Source organism: Myotis davidii, unplaced genomic scaffold, assembly GCF_000327345.1.
Source record: "Myotis davidii unplaced genomic scaffold, ASM32734v1 scaffold64, whole genome shotgun sequence".
NCBI lineage: Eukaryota > Metazoa > Chordata > Mammalia > Chiroptera > Vespertilionidae > Myotis > Myotis davidii.
Genome location: NW_006296226.1, coordinates 3,076,399 through 3,083,141, shown reverse-complemented (window position 1 = coordinate 3,083,141; position 6,743 = coordinate 3,076,399).

Here is a 6,743-nt window from a genome sequence, read left to right as displayed (position 1 = left end):
GATGCATCTATCAACAAGTGAATCTAAGAATCAAGTGAATAAATAATCTGGTGATCATAATAGAATCAGGGACATAGAAAGGGAATGGACTGACTATTCTTGCGGGGGAAAGGGGTGTGGGAGATGCAGGAAGAGTCTGGACAAAAATCAAGCACCTATGGATGAGGACAGTGGGTGGGGAGTGAGGGCGGAGGGTGGGGTGGGAACTGGAAAGAGGGGAGTTATGGGGACAGAAAAAGAGATGAGAAAGTAATAATATGAACAATAAAGATTTAATTATAAAAATATATATATATATATAAAAAGTTGCAGTAATTAAAATAGTACATGCTGGGCCAAGAATCACAAAAGCAGCACTGTGATAGTCTATACCTATAATTTCAAATATTCTATTTAAAAACTCATAAGTGATCAATAAAATATCAATAATCAATGGTATTTCCTTATATTAGAGAAATTTTGAGTGACTGGCATTAGACAATTGGTAAAAATTTGAAAAGCTTTCATATCATCATGTAAAAAATAAATCTAAGGCCCTAACTGGTTTGGCTCAGTGGATAGAGCGTTGGCCTGTGGACTGAAAGGTCCCAGGTTTGATTCCGGTCAAGGGCATGTACCTGGGTTGCGGGCACATCCCCAGTTGGGGGGTGTGCAGGAGGCAGCTGATCAATGTTTCTCATTGATGTTTCTGGCTCTCTATCCCTCTCCCTTCCTCGCTATAAAAAGTCAATAAAATATATTTTTTTAAAAAATAAATAAATTAAAGGTTCATTGGGAGTTAAGCATAAATACTAAAATAAGAATATGTATTTTTAGACTTTTTCTCAAGAATTTGAAGACTTAAAAACTTAAACCTAGAAGTTAAGAGAAATCATAGTAGGAATGATGAGCAAATTTCATAACAAAAGTACATAGAAAGTCTGGATGTCATTCAAAAAGTCATAATCAAAATGTAAAGACACATTTTTATGGCAGACCAAGGAATAATTTTTATTATAATGTCTGTGTTATATAAATTGAAAAACATTTATGGAACTCAAGAACACAGATATCTCACCAAAGAAATATAATAAATTCATATGTATGAGAGGAAATGTCAACCTCACCAGTATGGTACGCAAATTCAAATAGTGAGAAACCATTTTGTTTATCAGATTAGACATGACTTATTTTTAACATTAAAAACATTGCTGGCAAATGTGGAATTAAATAGGAAATGTTATACCTTGTCAGTGAGAATGTAAGTTGGTATAATAATTTTAGAAAGCACTTTAACAGTATGTATCCGAAAAATATTTTATATATGTTGAGCTAATATAAAGCAAGTTTTAGGCATAATAAAGTTCATCGTGGCATTATTATTGGTGAAAATATAGACATACATGAAAGGTCGGACAGTAAAGAATTCTAAACTATTCTCCCTTAGCCCCAGCCAGTTTGGCTCAGTGGATAGAGCATCAGCCCGAGAATTGAAGGGTCCCAGGTTCAATTCCCAACAAGGACTTGCCTGACAAGGGATCCTCGGCAGGAGATTCCTGGGTGTTAAGTTTTGTGAAAGGAGCCGAGTTACTCTAAAGAGACTCACATATAGCTAGGCTGTTTGGGTGTCTGTATGAGACTGCTGTCCCCTTCTCTTCAGAGGAAATGCTGATCACAACCACTCCTCATAGAAACCATTTCTAGTGTTCGCTCCACCCTCCCAAGTCCTGACCTGTCTCTTACCCACCCATCCTCGCCCTTCTGAATCATGAAGATGCCTCCTTTCACTGTGTCCACCGGACCTTTCACTCTTCCAGCCAGGTGCTCAAGCTAGTTTATGCTCCTGGAAGCTGAAAGTGTATCTGATCAGCAAGTGGAATAAAGAGTGCAAACTTGACAAACTAGAAAAACCTGAACGAATGGATTACAGTGAAGACCACAAAAAAGTAGCAAAAACTACTTGTGTGCATTTCTGTGTTACACCATATTCTTTCAAAGACTGCGGATCTTTTATTGAGAATCTATAAACTATATAGTCAAAGGGGAAATAGTCCCAAACTCTTTTTTGTGCACCTTACAATTTGTATTCTGTCCCTGTAATTTAAAATGTACTTTCTCCTACATTGTCTCAGAAAGTTGTGAGAATTGGAAGTTATGCGGATGCCTAACAGGTAGAAATAGCTAAACAAATGTTGATGTTCCTCTCTCTGCCCATCCCTTCCCCACCCCGTCGCCACTACCTCTACAGAGCTCCCACTTTACATTTAAGAAAACCGACATACAGCCCTAGCGGGTTTGGCCCAGTGGACAGTGTCGGCCTGCGGACTAAAGGATCCCAGGTTCGATTCCGGTCAAGGGCACATACCTTGGTTGCAGGTTTCTGGCCCTGGTTGCGGTGAAGGCAGGTGGCAACCAATCAATGTGTCTCTCTCACATCAATGTTTCTCTCTGTCTCTCACTCTCCCTTCCACTCTCTTTAAAAGTCAATGGAAAAATATCCTCAGGTGAGAATTAACAAAAACAAAAAACAGCAACAACAAAAAAACCTGAGGTACAAAGAAGCAATGCCTACAAGATCCAGAAATTACTTTCCTGACACCTGCAGTCCAAGGCTAAGGTTCCAATCTTATTGTCAGCCACAGCACACTTTCTAGAGCTCAAACCCTAGCGAGAATGTGGCTGTATTTTCAACCCCAGGCAAGCTTTATAACTATGGTAGTTTATTATTACAGGCTATGTTTCTGATGTTTGCAAGAGAAAACGTTTCTAATCACAAGGCAGCTTTGTTTTTTATGAGTCCCACCAAATAACTTCAGGCTACGTTTTAAGGACAGCCCAGATGTTCCATAAGTCATAATTGCAGCATTGAGAGGACCTCATGCTGAATACCTTTAACTTCTCTGAATATGCACACTCTCGTCTTGAGGTCTTTATACAAGCCTTTTCCTTTTCCCATGTCACTTTCCTCTACTCCAATTCTCACCTAACCCCACCATTGTGATACCCTCCCCACACTTTTCTTTCTACCATGTGTTCTTGAGCTCTCAGATGATGCTAACTTTATTCTAAACCCACCTTCTCGTCTCCACCCAAAGACCAGCTTATATAAAACACTTATACTACCTTCTCCACCCATTATCAGCCTGGTCATCAAGTTCCCTGGTGATTCACAGAAACGTGCACTGCAGGTTCTGTCTTTTTGGCAGCTTATCTGGACTGCACCCCTAAACGCTGATTTTGTCTCTGGGTTGTTGATATGATCATTTTTCTCTTTTTCCTGGTGTTCTGGCCTTCCGCTTCATATTTCTCTCTCCAGGAAGTGTGCCTTTGCCCAAATCAGCTTCTGTAGTAACAATCGCAACTAGCCAGGCCTCTTGACAGCTCTCCGCAATGTTGATGCCACCAGAATGGAAAAGGACCTTAGGAAAGAGAAGAGTTTGGCGGGCCAGTGGCTCTCTTGATATTCAGATTTTAAACATAAAGCTCAGGGTGGAGGGACATACCCAGAGTGACGCTGTTAGGAATAGAGTAACGAAGAGAAGGTTGGCCCCTTCCCCCAGCCCTTCCTCTTTCCTCAGTGTAGATCCTCTCTAACTACAGTCTCAAGAAGAGCAGATAAAGTGCAACACTAGACAGTTATAGTCTTTTTTGTAATCTTTCTGGATTGCCATAAAGTAATATGAGAACGTACTGAACATCACGAGAGTGGTGGCTTCATGGGTGCAGCAATGTGGTGGAAAATGGAGCTCGAAAGTCCACTTGTATATGACTTTAGTTAACATCAAGAAAGAATAGTTGTCCACATCAAAGAATGGAGGGTGTGTGGAAAGGGTTAAAGCATGTCCTACGCTACATCCTTGGCATCTTCATGCAGCCAGGCACTAGATTCCTCATCTTTGGTCCCTTAAATTCCTCTCCATTTGAGGATCTTCCCTGGCTGGATTTATTTATCATCCATTCTTTAGAGTAAAATGGTATGACGTTGAGTTGGGGATGTATTGCCCACCCCATGCCATTGAACATGTTGGCTACACTCCCTCTTGAGCAAAAGCATACATGATTGGCAAGGGGGGGGGGGGAGAAATATTTAATAATTTTGTCTCAAATAAAGGTGATAAAATCAAAAGGTAATGGACATAGTGGTAGGAGGTGAGGATGCCTCTTAGTCTAGTTGTCTGGTCCCTTTGCTCTCTGTAACAGTGGAAGATTTCCATGCCCGACCTCATAATGTCCCCACATAGAAGTTCCCTGAGAGAGTGGAGAAAAACCCAATCTCAATCTTCCCTTCTCTCTTCTCCTCACTCTCTTTTAACATTTTTTTCCCTCCAGACAGCTTTTAGCCCGAGTGAGTCTCAAACTTGAGCACAATGCAGCACAACCACTTGGAGGGCTTGTTACGACATAGACATCTGAGCTTCACCCTTAGACATTCTGAGTCAGTAGGTCCAGGGTGGGGCCTGAGAATTTGCACGTCTCCCAACTCCCAGGCAACGCTGATCCATCATGTCCCAGGCCCTCTGTTCCACAGACAGCGCCCTGGTATGTGTAAGGCAGTGCTTGTCAAACCTAAGAATCACCTGGGAATCCTGAAATACAGATTCGTACTCACTGGATCTGGGGTGGAGCCTGAAGTTCTGCATTTCTATCAAGCTCCCAGGTGATGCCCAAGTCCATGTGACCTTAGATAGTAAGGTCTTAGAGAACTAAAGAGAGTGCCCCCTTCTCATCCACATAATGAAAGTCCTACTTATAAATCCACTACCCTCCTGTGTACAATTTCCTTCTCATCCCCCTCCTTTAATTTATTGTTCTGTTGTTGCTGTTGTTCCTGTAGCTTCTTTATTTTAAATTTTATTAAATGTATTGGAGGACATTGGTAAATAAAATCATACAGATTTCAGGTCTGCAGTTCTATCATCCGTATATTGCGGTGTGTGCTCACCACCCAAAGTCAAGTCTCCTTCTATCACCATATATTTGATCCCCTTCACCCTCTTCTACCTGTCCCCATCCCCTTTTTTCCTGGTAACCACCACACGGTTTTCTGTTCCCTTCCCTTCCCTTCCCTTTCCTTCCTTCCTTCCTTCCTTCCTTCCTTCCTTCCTTCCTTCCTTCCTTCCTTCCTTCCTTCCTTCCTTCCCTTTTCAATAATTCCCAAATGGTACTTCAGAGCATACTGAGTATTAAGACTAGTAATGGACACAATTCTCTTCCATCACACAAAGCACTTTTAAAAAGCCCCTCTCATCTTTCTTTCATATATATCCTTGACCAACTCCATCTCACCATGAAACTAAAGCCTAAACCTATATACACAAAACAACATACGACCAGGGAGTTTGGTAAGAAAGAATAAACTGACATTATTCCTTAGGCTAAGACTAATAGTCACCTGAGTTTTGCATTAAGTAATTCCCTATCTACTTCTGTGGTACTTAATATCTCTGTGTGTCTCTAAGTTCTGAGGTGGTTTGCAAATAAGTATATGGGTGACTCGTTTATTTTATAGTTCTGTAAAAAATTTTCACTTTGCCATCTTTTGGGCTTTCCTTCTCCCTTTTCCTCTGACGGGCTTTCTTTTCATCCTTTCTCTTCCTTTCTCCCTTTGTTTCTTTCCCTCCCACTCTGTTTTTTCTTGTTATTTTTTTTTCAAGATTTAAGATTCCCAACCCACTTAGGATTCCACCCTGGAATTTAAAAACAAACAAACAAACAAAAAAACAAAAAAAAACCCAACCACTCAACCAGCCTGACTTCTCAAAAAGAGACTCCACCCGGATTGTCTTGGAGCGAATGAGTCCCACAGTGAGGTCAGAAGCGAGTCTAGGAAAATACATGTGGGTGCATGTCAGGGAATAAAGAAGGCAGGCAAGTGCCAAGGGAAAGCTTGGATTTTTTTTTTCCTGAAAAATACGTGACCAGGGGCTTTCTTCCAGGGCTAGAGATTTGCCCTGCGCTCTGTAAAATATGAAAAGCTGTTCATTTCTATGAATGTGGTCATTTTCCGGGTTTTCATAGTGCCTCATCTGCTTAGGAACAGACAGGCTTCTGGGAGGCAGGAGGCGTCAGCTTGTTCTGTCCCTGCCCTTGGGCAAGCTGCTCAGCAGCGCGTTCTGTGGAAAAGCCAACCAGCACAGGAAAGTGAAGTACTGCCCAGCCTTGCCCCCGCTCCAGGCACCCAGGGACGGGGCAGGTGTTTGTCTGTCTGTCAGACAGTAACTGTGTCTGAGAGTCAGTTCTGTACTGTGTGCTTTCCAAATGCAGTGAAGTTCAAGAAGAGCTATTTTTTTTTAATGAAAGGGAGGGTAGTCATGGTCAGTGTCTTCTTGGTGCAGAAGCATAGGCAAGGCACTCTGAGTCCAATTCATCCCGGGCTTGGAGGCTCTTCTAACAGACCTGCATGTTTCAGCTGGCCCTGTGTTCCTCCCTATGTGACAGGTGACCCAGACTTGGATTCTAAGTGAATTCTAGAGGGTAAGTTATATGAACTTGGTTCACCTCCATCGACTCATCGGTAGAGTGGACAATCGCCTTCACTGACTGGGTCCTTGTCAGTTGACGGAATTGGAAGTGATGCCTAGAAACAAGCCCCTACTTCTTAACAGTGGTTGTTACCTGAGGGCTTGGAAGATGTTCAGTACGTGTGAACACCCACCTTTCCTTTTTGGGTGAAAAAGAGAGGGAAGAAAGGGGGAGGGCATGATAAAGCTTCCACATGTAACCATCAATAGGATCCCTGGCTGTGACGGTAGAAGCAACAAAAG